Below are 17693 nucleotides of genomic sequence, written 5' to 3'. Positions count from 1 at the left end.
GAGGGCTTCTCAAATTTTCTCCATTCTAGAATACGATAATAAGTTATTCAATTAAAAATTAATAAATCTATCCAAAGATTCTTCCTAGAATTTTCAATTTTCAGAATGCAATTAAAGAATTTCATAATTAAATCTGTCTCCATCTGCATTCTGTCTAGTTTATTTTCTTTCTCCCTCCCTTGCTTTTCCAGAGATAAATTTCCTCTTAGAAAACTTAATTTTCATCCACTACAAGTTGCTGAAAACTGTAGCAACAAAAGTTCTGACACTGCATTTGTTGAATATTTTGATTAAATATTTCCAGCCAATGTTGAACACTTCAACAAAAACTTAAGCTATTGCTTTAAAAAAAGTTTAATACCATTGTGGAACAAAATAGGCAAAGGATTTGAATACACAGTTCTCCAAGAAAGATATGCAGTTCATCAACAGACATGTGAAATGATGCTCAGTATCGCTAATCATTAGGGGAAATGCATAATCAGACCACAATGTGATGACACCTGTTTGGTTTTTATCTGAGATGTCCCCCACAGACTCATGTATTGGTTGCTAGCTGGTGGGATTTTGAGAAGTGATTGAATCCTGAAGGCTCTGACCTAATCAATGAAGTAATCCCTTGATGGATTCATACATGATTGCATTATTGGGAGGTGGTGAAAAGTAGGAGGTGGGGCCCAGTTGAAAGAGCAAGTCACTGAGATGTGTCCTTGGAGGCTACATCTTGTCTTGGCTCCTTCCTGTATTCCCTCTCTCTGCCTTCTGTCCATCACAGGTGCATAGCCTCTGCCATGTGCTCCGGCCACCATGATTCTCTGCATCACCAAACTGAGAGAACCTTACAGCCTCAGAGTTTAGGCATTAATGTTGATAAGGACCTAGAAAAGTAAGCAAAAAGAAATGTAATAATTTTCAGTATAAAAACACAGGAGGGTGTTATAAAGAATGAAATGAAATTATACAATTGTGACTGGTTAATCAGTGAAAAAATTTACAAAAAATCATAATATGGTAAAGACTTGTCATTAATATTGTATTATTACAATATTTAGAAGAAGAAAAGGAGGTATGAAAACAATGAAATCCCCATCTACGGAGAAAGTAAAATAGTGTTGTTCATCATTTTTTCCACAAGAGGGCGGAAGGTGAATGAGATTTTCAGCCTTTGTTTCAGGAATGGCCTTTCACTATCACCCACAAGGTGTCCTCCCACTTCTAGTTTGAAGTTGACAAATTGCTATTATTAATATCTTAATGTGGGGAATCAGAAAATGCCCCATCTCAAACAACCACATAACCCAACTATATCACTCCTGAGTATATAACAAAATAGAGATCTGCATACCCATGTTTATCAATGCTTGAGCCACACCTCCAGTCCATTTTGCACTGATTATTTTGGAGATGGGGGTCTCACGAACTATTTGCCTGGGCTGCCCTTGAACCATAATCCTCCTGATCTCAGAGACTGAGAGTCATAGGTGTCCAGAATCATGGCACTATTAACAATATCCCAGTTATGGAATCAATAAGGATGCCAATCTATGGATATATGGATAAAATGTGGTATATATACACAGTGGAGTATTATTCATCCATAAAGAAGAATGAAATCATGTTGTTTACAGGAAAATTAAGCTCATCCTGTTAAGCGAAATAAGCCAGACTCAGAAAGACAAGTATCATATGTTTTCTGTCACATGTGGAACCTGGGGCTGGAGTGAAGACATGAGGGAAGAGGAAAGGGTCAGGAGGAGATGGGGCAAGAGAAGATAATAAGGAATGGAATATGGCTACGGTACATTATATGCATGTGTGAGAATGTCACAATAAAACCTATTATTTTGTACAATTAATATCCACTAGTAAAACTAAGATCAACAAAAGAAAAAAATACTGGAATTCTGTACCTAGCAACCAACTTCTCTTTTCCCCTTCTTCCACTCTGGCAACCACCACTCTGCTTTCTGTTTCTAAGAGTTTGACTTATCTCATAAGTGGAATTGGGCAGTGTTTGGCTTTGAGGCCTGGATTCTTTTCCTGAGTATGATGTCTGTAGCATGTGATAAGATTTCCTTATTTGGAGGGCTGAATCCAGTGTACCACATTTTCTCCATCCATTCTTCAGCTGATCAACATTTATACTGTTCCACCTCTTGGCTCCTGCTGCAGTAGAAACAAAGTACAAATAACTCTAGTGGACCCTGTTTTCAAAGCTTTTTGGCTAAATGCGTAGAAGTGGAATTGCTGAATCAATTATTCGTTTCTACAGGCAATGCTGTCATTGTGAGGGGAGCAAACATGAGGGGGACAAATGGCAGAAATGGCTCTGGGAATAAATGGCAAAAGTGACTCTGGGGTGGCAAAAGTAACTTTGTCTTAAATGAAAGAGACAGGAAGGCACCCTTAAGAGCAAACATCTAAGGAAATGTGAGGAGCAGTCTTCTCACCCGGATAATAAAATACAGCAATCTTTCTCCTAGATAAGAGAGGCAGAGAAGTATCTTTAAAGACAAACATCTAAAGAGATGAAAAAACAGGCCCCTCAAGGAAAGTAACACAGCAAACTTTCCCAAGACAGCAAAAGGGGATTATAAACGGAAATGTTGGGTTTTACCAAGGTAACAAGTGGTAGTCATAAAATGTGTATTACTGGCCTCAAAGACAGGATGGACTAACCACGACCTGCCTGAAATGTTCAGTCTGATAAGGATGGGGGCGGGCAGTGCAGCCAGATGGCTGCGTTCAGCAAGAATTGATTAGACATCCAATTACAGATGTAACTTCAAAGCAGAGTAGGAAGTGCCTAAGTCAGGCAGAGCCCTATATTACCCCTTAGACTTCATCTATTCTTTGGCTTAGCTCTTTCACTAAGTCTCACCTGTCAGGCTGTTTTGCTATCCTTTCAAAAAACTTTGTGCTTGCTTTAACTCTTAATTCCTGGGTCAATGTCTTCAATTATTGACTACGCCAGGACACAACACTGGAACAATACTCCAGTATCATCGTGAGCACCTGCTTTGCATACTTGCTTGATTACCTCTTGGAATCTAACTTCTTCGAAGTAGGGTTATATTGCCCCAATAGTCTGTAATTCATAAATTGTTTTCAGAAAGGATGTGCCTCTTTTCTTTACTACCAGCACCTGTCTTTTACCCTACCTAATCTAAAAAGTGATGGCTCATGAATGTGATTTGTATCTTGTGGAATTCTGTTATGCTGACCGCTTATATGGATATTGCCCATGGCGTCTGGTCTCTTTTGAGTAGCCCCTTGTTATCTATCATTGTCTCTAATAGTTTTAAAGAAACTACTTCATAGGTTACTTACTATTTGTCCCATGTTTGGGGAGTCTTTACTACCATTTTGAAATTTGTCCTTTAAACCTTTTCATGCTGTTTTCCCATAAAATGAAAGTTTTAATTATTTTCTATCCATCTTTTCCATTATGGTTTCTAGTTTTTTGTGATGGTCAGAAATACTTTCCCAACTCCACTGTAATACTAAATATATATCTATATTTCTGATTTTTATAATTACCTATAATATTCTTTGTTAAAAAGAACAAAATAAGAATCCATCTTTTTTTTTGGTGGTGGAGGAGGTGCTGGGGATTGAACCCAGGTCTTCCTGCTTGCTAGGCATGCTATCTACCACTGTAGTAGAACCCCAGATCCTATCTTATTTATTTATTTGTTTGCTTGTTTATTTATCTTAAAGTAACACCATTTGTTGAATAATTCATCTCCCTCCTCACTGATTTAAAATGTCATTTTTATCATATTCACAATTCACAGATATACTTGGTGCTCTTTGGATGCTATTCTCTTACACTGTTGTATCTTTTCTTATCTTGTCTTAATTTCTGTAACTTTAATATGTTTTGAAATATAGTAGGTCAAGTGTGCTCCCAGTGTTCCTACTCCAACATTTTCTTGCCATTCTCAACTTTGCTTGTATTCTATTAGATGGATCTTGAAATCATTTTGTCAAGTTAAAAATAATCCTGTACCTTCATATTAAAAAAAAGAAAGAAATGCTGCCTCAAGCTATGGCACTTTGGTCTGCTGAGTATTTTGACCTAAATGAGATTGGAGAGTCCCAGAAGTAAAGTCTTCCTGACCTTCTGCCCTCCTGTGTGTCCCCCTCATTCTCCTTCTAAGTGGGTCATAGAAACCAGAATTCTTCTTTCCCAAGTTGGGTCACAGAACTAAACCTGTCTCCTCCATAGGAGGCCATAAAACCTAGAAAGGTCACTCTCCTCCTTTTCCCTTGAAAACTTCCTCTCCCATACCCAGGAGGAAGGAATGCTGCAGAGAGGCCAAGAAGAATCTGAACAGACGGCCTTTGCCGGATTTCCTCTTCTGCCTGTTACATTAGATCACATTTTCACATCTGTTCTTCATTGAACTTAGCATAAAGTAGTTTTCCCTGGGACTTCAGTTCTTCATTTCTGAAGGCTCTCCTGTCAGGTAAAACACTAATACAATAAATTTGTTATGCTTTGATCTTGTTAACTTGTCTTTTATTAGAGGAGTATTGGTGTGACCCTTAGGATGAGTGAGGAAAAGGTTACTCCTTTCCACTCCTACATAATCAACCAACTTTGAGGTCAACGGCACTATACAAAGGAAACCCAGATGAATGAGACATTCAAATCACTCACAATGTAGCGAGGCCATAGAGATCAAAAACAGGGTCTTTAGGCTGGTGATTTGAAGCACTTGCCTAGTGTGTGCAAGACCCTTGATTCGATTCCCAGCACTGTAGGGGAAAAAATGGGACATGTCCCACAGACAATGAGTTGGAGTGTTCCTACAGAGGTGGGAGCTGGAAGGGGAGAACTGAAGAGTGATGTGTACATGGCAGCGATGACAATGATGCATTTGGATGATGCCATGAGGTGAGATAGGCCATATGTGGAGAAGTCAACTGTGAGAGCATCGAGGGCCCAGGTGGCTGTGGGAGTTCACTAGACTTGGGGGCAGATAAGGAAAGAGGTGAAGATGTCTTAGCCAAGACTCTTCTGCAAACCCTGGGCAGAGTCTGAGGTCTCTTCTCTCTTTCTCAAGTCCTCAAAATCCATTACCAATCCCTGCTCCAGTCCTCACAGCTGCTCTGCTCCCTCACATCCTGTCACCTTCACCAGATCCCACCCTGGTCCCTCACATGGCTTTTCCAGGTGTACTTTTACCCTTTCCTTTACCTTGTCCAGGACAGTTTCCTCTTAGATACTGATGCTTTCTTTCTGGCCTTTCCCCATGATCTGAGGGCTACTTCTCAAATATCAAGCCCAGGCTCCCTCTGGTCCACAACCTCCAAGCTCCTCAAACCAACTTCTAGTTTTAGCTGTTCCTTCCCTGGATCATCCCTGCTCTCTAGGCCTTTTTTCCTTCCCTGACCCAGGATTACCCTCTCTCTCCTTCAGTCTCACCTCTCTCCCCTGGTCACCTTGCCTCTCTCAGGACCTGGAAATGGACTGACCCTGGGGACCCAATGGAGCTCTTGTGGATGCTGTGGACACCATCTTCACAAACCTGTTGTTCCTTTTGTGGCCTGCCTTCATGCTCTGCCCTTGTGATGCACTCTCATTACCATAACACAATGGTTCTGCTCAACTTGAAAAGTGCAAAAGTGTGCCCCACCCCCTTCAGACCCTCAGCCTGCTTCTAGGACAGCATTGCCATTGAGCTGTCTGCAGGACAGTGTCCTGGGATGATGGAAATTATAACTGAGCAGGAGTCATATAACTGAGCCACTCATTTATGACTGTCCCTTCCTGGCCAGGACACATGAGGCAAGTGAACTTGCACCTTGGGGCCTCAGTTTCCTCATCTGTGAAATGAAGGTAATGCTGGCTTCTCCTGAGACATAAATGAAATAGTATTCCCTAAGTGTGTAGGAAATGGTTTGCACATACTAAAAACCTGTAGCTGTTATTATCCTTACCATTATTTCCTCATCTCTGAAATGTAGGTGAGATTGCTCAGAGGGGACAAATGATCTCCTGAAACTTTCTTCAAACTCTTTTCTGAGTTTGTTGATTTTCTTTTCTTTCCTTTTTCTTTTTATGGCACTGGGGTTTGAACTCAGGCCCTCATTCTTGCCAGGCAGGTGCTCTTCCCCTTGAGCCACACCCCCAGCTCTTTTTTACTTTATTTTTTTGATAAAAGCTTAAGTTTTTGCCCAGAGCCACAATCCTCTTACTTATCCCTTTTGTATAGCTTGGACTGCAGATGTGTACCACCATGCCTGACTTGTATGCAACAGGGATCTTGTTAACTTTACCTGACCCCCCACCTCTACCTCCTGAGTAGCTGGGATTATACACATGTGTCACTATGCTTATTTTTCAGTTTGTTGGTTTTTAGACCTTAACCTGTATAGTTTTTGAAAAGAAGAGAAGGAAGTCTTTCAAGGGGAAGGGACACACACCATTCCCAGAATCTGCTCCAGTGACTTTTCTGTTGCTCAGGCTGGACACTTGCCTTCTATGCCTACCTTGTACTATTGGGCTGGAAGTATGTGACTGCCACTGCTTGCACTCCTGGCCCAGTTTGATGCTGACTGCATCAACACCTCTGCAACACCAGTTCCTGGTATCCTGGGTGGCACAGAAGCTGCAGGAGCACGAAGGCTCCAGCCCAAGGGTGGCAGTGTCTTCTCATCTGTAGGTCACCTCCATCTCTGCTTCTTCTCTCTCACTCCCTAGCCATTGTAATGCCTAGACAAACATCTCTGCCTTTAATCCCTCCCCACTGAAAGAGACGTTAGTTCCTGTTCCCAGACTGCTGGTGGCCTCACCACCTGGAGACTGAACCCCAGGCAGTGGGATGACTGGCTAAATCACAGGCCACCTGTTCATTTTCTGTGTGTAGATATTAACAGGGGCCATAGGACACCATACTGGTTGCTGTGATGAGCCAGCTGGTGTCTGCCAACTTATCTGATTCTACTTTGGACCCTAATCTCACACAGTCTGTGCAGGAGGTGGAATCAGGCTTTGTGACTCTGAGGGGATGGCTGACTCTTCACTGATGCCTTCCTCTGACCAGGGCACCCTTCCCCTTTAGGACTTTTCTGTCTCCTGGTTTTCACTGCCTTCTCACTTTAGAACATCAGGCAGAAGTACTAAACTTCTCTGTGCATGCAACCAGGTGTGGCAGCATATCGAAACAGAGCAATAGGGCTTGGTTTGGGCTGATTGATAGATAGTTCTGCAATCTCAAGTGATGTTCAAGTCCACCTTATGACAGGTGTGGTAATGCATGCCTGTAATCCCAGCACTTGGGAAACAGAGGCAGGAGGATTGTCAGTTCAAGACCAACCTAGGCTATATAGTGAGACCCTGTTTCAAAAACACCCTATCTTACAAAGGTGGCTTCCAAAAACTGGTTTTGTGATTCTAGTTCACCTCTTACCTGGAAAGGAGATTTAGAAGGCTGAGAAAGGAGTTTGGAGAGAGTTGTTGGTATGCTATACCAGCTGAGCTGTGGAGGGAGGAAGCAGAGAGGATTACATGAGAGGGGCCTGGGATATGGGAGTGTTTCCCAAGGACAAGGCTTGCATCACTTGGGTGAGAAGGCTGGCATGGGATCCTTTTATACTCTACCTGAGAAGGTTCTGAGGCTCCATCAGACATTAGGGACTGACAAAGATGTCTTGAGAGATCCATTAGAAAGAGAACACCAGAGAAGAAGCTCTCTGAAACATCACCCAAAGTACCCCAGGGTGAAATAAACTAGCTTCAAGGAGAAGGTTGAAGCCAGATTAAAATTCCCAGTTGTCAAGACTCTCCTGCCCCACCCTCTCTCATCACTTCCTCCCTGGGTGGAGTCTAAACTGACAGCAAAGGGTGGAGCTAAAGGAATGAAAGAGGTGGGAGGGGGAAAAAAAGGGAAATGCATGGGGAGCTTTCTTCCTGCAGGTGGCAGTTCTACAGAGGACCTCTACCATGGTAGAGGTGGGCAAACCCAGAACAAACAGCACATTTAGAGTTGTTACCTTTACTCTAGATGCAGTGTTTTAATTACTGGACTTAGAGTGACTAGATCTTTTGTTACATGTAACCAGAAAAATCTTAGGAGATGCCCCTAGGGGGCAGGAAAGAACTAGCCCCACAGGGGGAAATAAATGACACTCAGATTCTATTCCATGAAGCCTGTTTCCTTCCTATAAAGACCAGACTTCCAAGCAAGCTTTTGAAGAAGGAGAATTTGTTTGTGAAAATCAGATATGGGGTTCGGAAGTTGGTATCCAGGACTAAGGCACTGAGGAGGGAGGAGATGGTTGACAAAAGTCACCATGGAATGAGAAGGTCAAGCAGGAGATGAGTGGAGTCAACCACAGAAAAGGTTGTGGCTGGGGAGGTCTTCAGAAGTTCAGCTGGGAAGGAGGAGAAATGAATTAGAGAGGGATGACTGAAATGACTGGAATGCTGCAGGATAATATCTAAGCATTAAGGCCCTAGAGACTCTCTCTTTCTCTCTCTCTCTTTCTCTCTCTCTCTCTCTCTCTCTCTCTCTCTCTCTCTCTCTCACACACACACACACACACACACACACACACACACACACCTTGAGCTGACTTGGGAATGGACCATTGCTCAGCTTGGACAAACTGACTCCCCTCTTTTATCCCCATATCACTGACACCCTTCAAGGGCTCTTGGATGAGATGTGCTGCAAAATGGCACAGGGAGGGCATGAGGTGTTCTCCCCAGTCCTTCCTCCACTTGGAACAGAAAACTGTTTGCTTGGTGCAGCGGTTGTCAGGGTGCCACATCAGGGCTCTCCAGTGGTCCTTCATGACTGACAGGTATGGCTGAGATTGGAGTGATCTGCCACAAGCCTTGCCACTGCCTCCCTTCTACAGGAATCTCTGCCTATCGGCAGGAATTTCCAGATGAATTTCAGTCACATACTCACCTGATGCTCATAGTGTGTGAGGTGCCTTGCTGGATGCCTTGAAGGACTGGCCCTGGCTTCTGACAATAGCTGATGAAAGAAGCTTGTCCAAAAGCCTCCAGAGTCACAGCAGAATGAAGTATGAACACCCAGATGTTCACACACAAGGGCAAGCAAGAGAATGCAGGAGACTTCCTGAGAAATGCAACTTCAAGCTCAGTTGAGGAGGGTCGAATCTCAGTAGAAAGATTTCCAGGTCGAGTAGGCAATTGGACAAAATTGTGGTGAACAGGTCCTGATGTTTAGACCAATAGTTTTAGGGGGCTACTGTGCTGTACCACATACACATGTGTAAAGCCAATAGAAACAGACACATCTATATGGTTCTTTCTCTACTGGAGTTTCAGTACGTTGTAGTCATATTCCTCTTAGAGATTTAGGACAAGGAAATCTCATTCAGCATTCCAGTTAGATACATTGCTCTATGTTTGCATAAAATATCAGATGTGATGATCTTTTTTCCGTGGGAACCTCTTGCCTTGCATATATTACATTTACCATATTCTGGATACCCAAGCTTCTATTGACTCATCAGCATTTAGATACCACACCTAGAAGCAGCAGGCTTGTCCTTAGAGTCCCATTCTCTTCCAGCAATCCTCTCAGGATCTAACACAAGTTCTGGCATACTCCCCTGATTGCAAAATCTTCTCCTTCTTCATCCTCATCCTTTCAATGGGCAAGGAGTCATCAAAGCCACATGGGTTCTCTTGGAAGAAAAGAGAGCAGGGACAGAGCCCTCAGGTCTATCAAACAAACAGGGAGGGAATAGAAAGGGAGTGGAGGAGTGGCGGAGAATTAAGGAAGGGAAGAAGGTGGGTCTGCAGCTTCAGACACTTGACAGCACAAGCAGGATGGGCCCAAAGGGCTGATGAGAGATGCTGTGGTAGGCTGTGAGTGGAGTGTCAAAGCCAGATTGCCATTGGGCCAGTTGTGAAGACATGGAGGGGGCAAGTGCAGACAGTTCTTTCAAGAAGTGTGATTGAGAAAGCAGGGACAGATGGGGCAATATCTGCAGAGAGTATGTTTTTATGATGGGCGAGGTTTGAGTAGGACAAAACACCCCCTTTTTGTTTAAATGTTCCTTCCTTGTAGCTTCCAATGTGACATCAAGTTGGCCTGTAGGGAGTGACTCACACAGGTGACTGCCTCTGTCAAGACAATTGATGTCATTGATCACATGCATACTACAAGGCCAGGGGTTCTAAAGCAAATTTGACACCTGAAGTGAGTCTGGGCTGGGCAGCAAGGAGCTCTACAGTCTAGTGGACAAAAATAGGAAAAGAGGAAAAAAATAACTCAAAAATATCTTTGTGTAAATGCAGATTGTAGAAATTTACAAACAATTAAAAGTTAACTAGCCTAGATTATAAAACAAGTATCAAAACCCTCCAGAGCTCTAACAGGATTGCATGGATTCCAAGGGTTCTGTGGACTCCTAGTGGTGGTGGTGGATATGATGATCCCAGTTTTAGGACAGAGACCAGATATAGTCATAGTACATCTGATGAAGATGGACACCCTCAGCATTCATAAGCATGTGCTGTTCTTGCTGGCTCCTGGGGAAAAGGAGGTCTGGACACTAGCAACTGCTGATTACAGGAAAAGGAGGTTGACTTGGAAGAAATGGACATCTTTTGTACAACATAAACTATAAGGGAAGGGTTTCAGAGTGGTCAATATCTTGGTTAAAATTTGATCAAATGTCCCAGGCCTTTAAACAAGGCAAAACAAAAATGGAATTAATTAAAATAGAGTAGAACAAATTTAACTGCTAACCTAAAGCACATAAATTATGTTATAAAAGAGAAGCTTACTTCTGCCTCTATCCAAGTAACAGAGACCATACTTACTCACCCAACAGAAACAACCAAAGAAGGAAAAGTGGACAAAATACAGGAAACAGGGTTTTAAAGATATTGGACATCAGGCAACTTATTGTTTTGAGCATTTTTAAGCAATAGTACAGGGAAAGGGACCCAATCAAAGCAAGACCCAAATCTATTTTAAATATAATGACCTAAATGAAGACAGACTGCAAACAGGTAGATGCTTTAAGATATGAAGCTATAAATTCTGACTTCTAGCCAGAAACAATGAAATCTGGAAGACAATGGAATGAGATCTTCAAAATGCTAAAAAAAAAAAAAAAAATCAGGAATGAATGGTGTGGATAGCAAGTGCTCTAGCCATTCATAAATGGAAACTTTGACTTACAAAGAGAGGAATTAAAGGATTACAGGAGATGGGAAAGAACTGAGCAGGTCTCTTAAAACACTTTACCAAGTGATGCTGCCAACGCAGGTAGTCAGAAAGTCTCGAGGTCTGTTGGTGGAAAGCTGAGTCAGTCTCTTCAGATGAAGTTGAGCTCCCATTACCAAGAATGGAATGGAAATTGAAGCTAGAAAGAGTCAGTAAGAGATATGTAGTGAATGATCTCAGTCTACAGGTGATGGGAAATATTGAAGGTGCTTCAGCAGCATCCCCGACTTGCTGCTTAACAGGATACCTATGTTAAATATTTTCTCATAGCTGTGACAAGATACATCACATAAACAACTTAATGGAAGAATTATTTATTTTTGGCCTGAGGTTTCTGAGATTTCAGTCCATAGTCCTTGGCTTCATTGGTTCTGGGTTGGTGATGAGGCAGAACATCACGGTGCTATGAAGGTGTAGAGGAGGAGACTGTTCACCACATAGTACACAGAAAACAGAGCATAAAGGACGAGGGACAAGTATAGCCTTCAGAGGCATGTCCCAGTGACCTACTTCCTCCAACTATATCCCACCTCCTAAAGTTTCCAGAACCTGGAAAAAACAGCATCACCATCTGGGGTCCATGCATTCAATGCATGAGCCTGTGGGGGACTTTTCATATTCAAATCATAACACTACCACTAGTCAAAGTCAGACTCACATTTTCCTGACACTGAAATAAATCATGCCTCACTTGTTTTTTCACTGTGAGCGAAAAGAAATTTAGATAAATGCCAGGTTTAGCCTGCACTATACTTTTACTTCCTTGCAAGGAAATATAATTGAAATGCCATATTAAAAGAATCCAGTTGTAATGGCCCTCTTTTCCTTTTTCATTTTTTCCTCTGGAGTCAGTGTGAAAGAGTCAATTAGAGAGCAAAGAGAAAATAAAGAAATTCCCTTTTAAAGCTGCTTCCAGACAGATTCCAAGATGGCAGCTAGAGGGAGGAAGCAGAAAGCTAGCCTCCTATAGTGAAAACTTGAAGAGACACTGGAGACACACTTTGCAGGCATAATCACTGAGAAGAGGCATAACTTTCACCCCTCCACACCTCCAGCCGGTGCAGAGAATCTCCACTTCACATTAAATGGAGAAACCAGGAGGGCCCCCGGGCCGCCAGTCACCAGCAACCAGATGGCTTGGGAAGACACAGACCAGGTGAGCTTCGCGGTACGTGTTACTCCCACAGACAAGCCTGGGCCAGAGCAGCATAGCCCCTTGGTCAGACCAACCTCCACCAGGGGAAAAAAGAGAAACTGAGTAATAAGCAATAAGAACAATAAAGACACGTGGGAAAGAGGGTGGGGCGCACTGAGCGCTGAAGATTGGGGGAAGGGAATCCTTCCCGGGACTGTAAATAAACAAGCTGGCCTGGCTGGAGAGCCTCTGGTGGGAGCAGGGGTGCGTGCCCAGCAACCAGGAGCAGGAAAGCTTGTGAGAGTGGTGGAGGAAGGAAAACTCCACAGGAGAGGAGGGAAGACCCACTTCCCACATGAACTGTAAACAAACATGGCGGCTGACAGGAGCAGAAGCACCGCCCAGTAATCAGGTGCAGGAAAGCTTGTGAAAGTGGCAGTGGGAGGAAAACTGCACAGGAGAGGGGGGAAGACCCACCTGCCACATGAACTGTAAATAAACACACAGGCCTGACAATGCGGGTGCAGTCTCACCTTTCCCAATGTGCGTGGAAAGGGGAAAGCTTGTAGCAGAGGCTCATGCACAGGAGAAATCTGAGTAAACAAAGCCTGCAGTGCCAGGTGAGTGCTAAGCTCACCCCTGAGATCTGCATAAATAACGCCTCCAGCAACAGCAGGCTGACAGTAGCAGGCAGGCAAGCCACAGCTGAAGATACCATTCTCAGAACTGTCTCCAGACTCTTTTTTTTTCTTTGTCTCCCTACCTTTGATGAGAGAACAACGGAATTACACCTGCAAGCTGAAAAACTTACTGAAACTGTATTGCATTTGAACTTGGGACACTTGGTGGGAGTTTTTTTGTGCATGTGTGTGTAGTTTTGTTCTACTTTATGCATCCCCTTTGATGAGACAACTACAGAACAACATCTGAGGCACCATCTCCAGGATTGGAGACTGAGATGGACACCCAAATTATTAAGACTGAAACTACATTGCATTTGAACTTGGAGGTTTTTTGGTTTTTTGGTTTATTTAAATTTTCTATTTTTTCATTTTATTTTAATACATTTTTATATATAGATTTTTCTTTCATTTACTTATTTTTTATTTTTATTCTTATCTTTATTTTTTTTTATTTTTGATTTTCAATCCTCTGTCTCTCTAATGTCTGTTCAGCTTACTGTCAATTAGTACGCTAAAGCTCCCTGTTTATACCTTTGAAACCTTCTTGTCTGATACTTTGTTCTGTTTTCTCCTTCCAGTCTGTGTATTTGTTTTTCCCATTTCTTTAACTTCTTGCTTTCCATCTCAGCTCACCCTTCCATTCTAAATATTACCATTGTTATTATTACAAGCTAGAAAATACTTAATTGCACACAGTACAGGGACAGTAACAACACCAAAGACAATGACGGGAAGACAGAAAAAACAGGGAAACCAGTTTCCCCACAGCAAAAAATTAGTACAGGAACCAGAGGGGAATGAAGAAAACAGGTACTCAGATCCAGACTCCAACAAAATGAAGATAAACTATGCCAAAGACAGAATGAAGCCCACAAGAATAATTTAAAAGAAGACATACTACAGGTAGTCAATGAGAATTTTATGAAGATGATACTGGATAGGGTCAACCAAAATGTACAGGAGACACTCAAGAAATTCCAAGACAACAAAAATAGAGAATTTGAAAAAGCAAAAGAAGAAATAAAGGAAACCATAGAAGCACTGTATAAACACCAAACTGAAACAGAGAACACGATGAATAAACAGATAAATGAACTCAGGACAAAAATAGACAACATTAAAGAGGAAACCACCCAGGATATGGAAAACCTCAGAAAAAAGAACAAAATAGAACTGCAAAACAAAACGGAAGGCCAATCTAGCAGAATAGAACAAACAGAAGACAGAATCTCAGAACTTGAAGATGAAATAGTAATTAAAGGAAAAACCAAAGAACTATTAATTAAACAACTCAAGACCTGTGAAAAGAAAATGCAAGAACTCACCGACTCCATCAAAAGACCAAACTTGAGAATCATGGGCATCGAAGAAGGAAAAGAGGTGCAAGCGAAGGGAATGCATAATATATTCAACAAAATAATAATGGATAATTTCCCAAATCTAGAGAAAGATATTCCCGTACAGATGCAAGAGGCCTCCAGGACACCAAACAGACCAGATCAAAATAGAACTACCCCATGACATATCATCATTAAAACAACAAGTTCAGAAACTAAGGAAAGAATATTGAGGGCTGTAAGAAAAAACAAGTAACATACAAAGGTAAACCCATCAAAATCACAGCAGACTTCTCAACAGAAACATTAAAAGCAAGAAGAGCATGGGGTGAGATCTTCCGGGCACTGAATGAAAATAACTTCAACCCCAGGATACTCTACCCAGCAAAACTATCATTCAAAATAGATGGAGCAATAAAAGTCTTCCATGATAAGCAGAAACTAAAACAATATATGACCACAAAGCCACCACTACAAAAGATCCTTCAAGGGATTCTGAACACAGAAAGTGAAACCCAACTTAACCATGAAAAGACAGGCAGCAAAAAACCACAGGAAAAGGAAAAGGAAGACAGTAGAGAGTAACCTCAACTTAAGTACACACAATCAAACCTTCAAACAACTAAGACAACTAAATGACAGGAATCACCACATACCTATCAGTACTAACGCTTAATGTTAACGGACTTAATTCACCCATCAAAAGGCACCCCTTGACAAAATGGATTAAAAAGGAAGATCCAAAAATTTGTTGCTTACAGGAGACCAATCTCACCAACAGAAATAAGCATAGGCTAAGGATGAAAGGCTGGAAGAAGATTTACCAAGCCAATGGCCCCCAAAAACAGGCAGGAGTAGCAATACCTATCTCTGACAAAGTAGATTTCAAACCTACATTGATTAAATGAGATAATGAAGGACATTCCATACAAATAAAAGGGTAAATAAATGAAAAGGAAATAATAATTTTCAACCTGTATGCACCCAAATGTCAACGCACCCAATTTCATCAAACATACCCTGAAAGACCTAAAAGCATATATAAACACCAACACAGTGGTTGTGGGAGACTTTAACACCCCATTATCCTCAGTAGATAGGTCATCCCAACAAAAAACTCAATAAAGAAATCCAAGATCTAAAATATACAATAGATCAAATGGACCTACTTGATGTCTACAGAACATTTCATCCAACTTCTACACAATATACATTCTTCTCAGCAGCCCATGGAACCTTCTCCAAAATAGGTCATATCCTAGGGCACAAAGCAAGTCTCAGCAAATATAAGAAAATACAAATTATACCATGCATACTATCTGATCACAATGCAGTAAAAGTAGAACTCAACAACAAAAGTAAAGACAAAAAACATGAAAACAGCTGGAAACTAAATAACTCATTACTTAATGAACAATGGATCATTGATGAAATAAAAGAGGAAATTAAAAAGTTCCTGGAAGTCAATGAAAATGAAAACACAACCTACCAGAACCTATGGGACACAGCTAAGGCAGTCCAGAGAGGAAAGTTTATAGCTATGAGTGCATATATTAAAAAGACTGAAAGATCCCAAATCAATGACCTAATGATACATCTCAAACTCCTAGAAAAACAAAAACAAGCAAATCCCAAAACAAATAGAAGGAGAGAAATAATAAAAATAAGAGCTGAAATTAAAGAACTAGAAACCAAAGAAAGCATACAAAGAATTAATGAAACAAAAAGTTGGTTCTTTGAAAAAATAAACAAGATCAATAGACCCCTGGCAAACATGACTAAAATGAGGAGAGAAAAAACCCAAAATAGAAGAATCAGGAATGCAAAAAGGGAGATAACAATAAACACCATGGAAGTCCAGGAAATCATCAGAGACTACTTTGAGAACCTATATTCAAATAAATTTGAAAATCTTAAAGAAATGGACAGATTTCTAGATACATATGATCATCCAAAACTGAACCAAGAGGACATTAATCACCTGAATAGATCTATAACACAAAATGAAATTGAAGCAGCAATCAAGAGTCTCCCCAAAAGGAAAAGTCCAGGACCTGATGGATTCTCTGCTGAATTCTATCAGACCTTTAAAGAAGAACTGATACCAACCCTCCTTAAACTGTTCCACAAAATAGAAAGGGAAGGAAAACTGCCAAACACCTTTTATGAAGCCAGTATTACACTTATCCCAAAACCAGGCAAAGACACTTCCAAAAAGGAGAACTATAGGCCAATCTAATACTGAATACTGATGCAAAAATCCTCAATAAAATAATGGCAAACCGAATCCAACAACACATCAAAAAGATCATTCACCACGACCAGGTAGGCTTCATCCCAGGAATGCAGGGGTGGTTCAACATATGAAAATCAATAAACGTAATAAACCACATTAACAGAAGCAAAGACAAAAACCACTTGATCATCTCAATAGATGCAGAAAAAGCCTTTGATAAGATCCAACACCATTTCATGATAAAAGCTCTAAGAAAGCTAGGAATAGAAGGAAAGTACCTCAACATTATAAAAGCTATATATGACAAACCTACAGCCAGCATTATACTTAATGGAGAAAAACTGAAACCATTCCCTCTAAAATCAGGAACCAGACAAGGATGCCCACTATCTCCACTCCTATTTAACAATAGTACTGGAATTCCTAGCCAGAGCAATTGGGCAAGAAGAAGGAATAAAAGGAATACAAATAGGTAAAGAAACTGTCAAATATCCCTATTTGCAGATGATATGATCCTATACCTTAAAGACCCAAAAAACTCTACTCAGAAGCTTCTAGACATCATCAATAGCTATAGTAACGTAGCAGGATATAAAATCAACATCGAAAAATCATTAGCATTTCTATACACTAACAATGAGCAAACGGAAAAAGAATGTATGAAAACAATTCCATTTACAATAGCCTCAAAAAAAATCAAATACCTAGGTGTAAACCTAACAAAAGATGTGAAAGACCTCTACAAGGAAAACTATACACTTCTGAAGAAAAAGATTGAGGAAGACTATAGAAAGTGGAGAGAGCTACCATGCTCATGGATTGGTAGAATCAACATAGTAAAAATGTCGATACTCCCAAAAGTAATCTACATGTTTAATGCAATTCCCATCAAAATTCCAATGACATTCATTAAAGAGATCGAAAAATCTACCGTGAAATTTATATGGAAACACAGGAAGCCAAGAATAGCCAAAGCAATACTCAGTGAAACGAAGAATGCCGGAGGTATCACGATACCCGACTTCAAACTATATTACAAAGCAATAACAATAAAAACAGCATGGTACTGGCACA

The 17693-nt window shown here is 41.1% G+C and overlaps 1 long non-coding RNA gene across 1 annotated transcript; it reads right to left on the bottom strand.

The window, feature by feature from the left end:
• Positions 1-366: 366 nt before the first annotated feature.
• LOC141422339 (uncharacterized) lies at positions 367-9780 on the bottom strand. The gene is made up of 4 exons (XR_012446887.1): positions 8928-9780; positions 7422-7490; positions 1911-2166; positions 367-878 (listed from the first exon to the last, which is right to left on the bottom strand). It is a non-coding gene; the product is annotated as an uncharacterized lncRNA (long non-coding RNA).
• Between the last annotated feature and the right edge of the window lie 7913 nt (positions 9781-17693).

The sequence above is a fragment of the Castor canadensis genome, chromosome 4, assembly GCF_047511655.1.
Source record: "Castor canadensis chromosome 4, mCasCan1.hap1v2, whole genome shotgun sequence".
NCBI lineage: Eukaryota > Metazoa > Chordata > Mammalia > Rodentia > Castoridae > Castor > Castor canadensis.
Note: the sequence above shows the minus strand (reverse complement) of the source record. Positions and strands in the feature narration are given on the sequence as shown.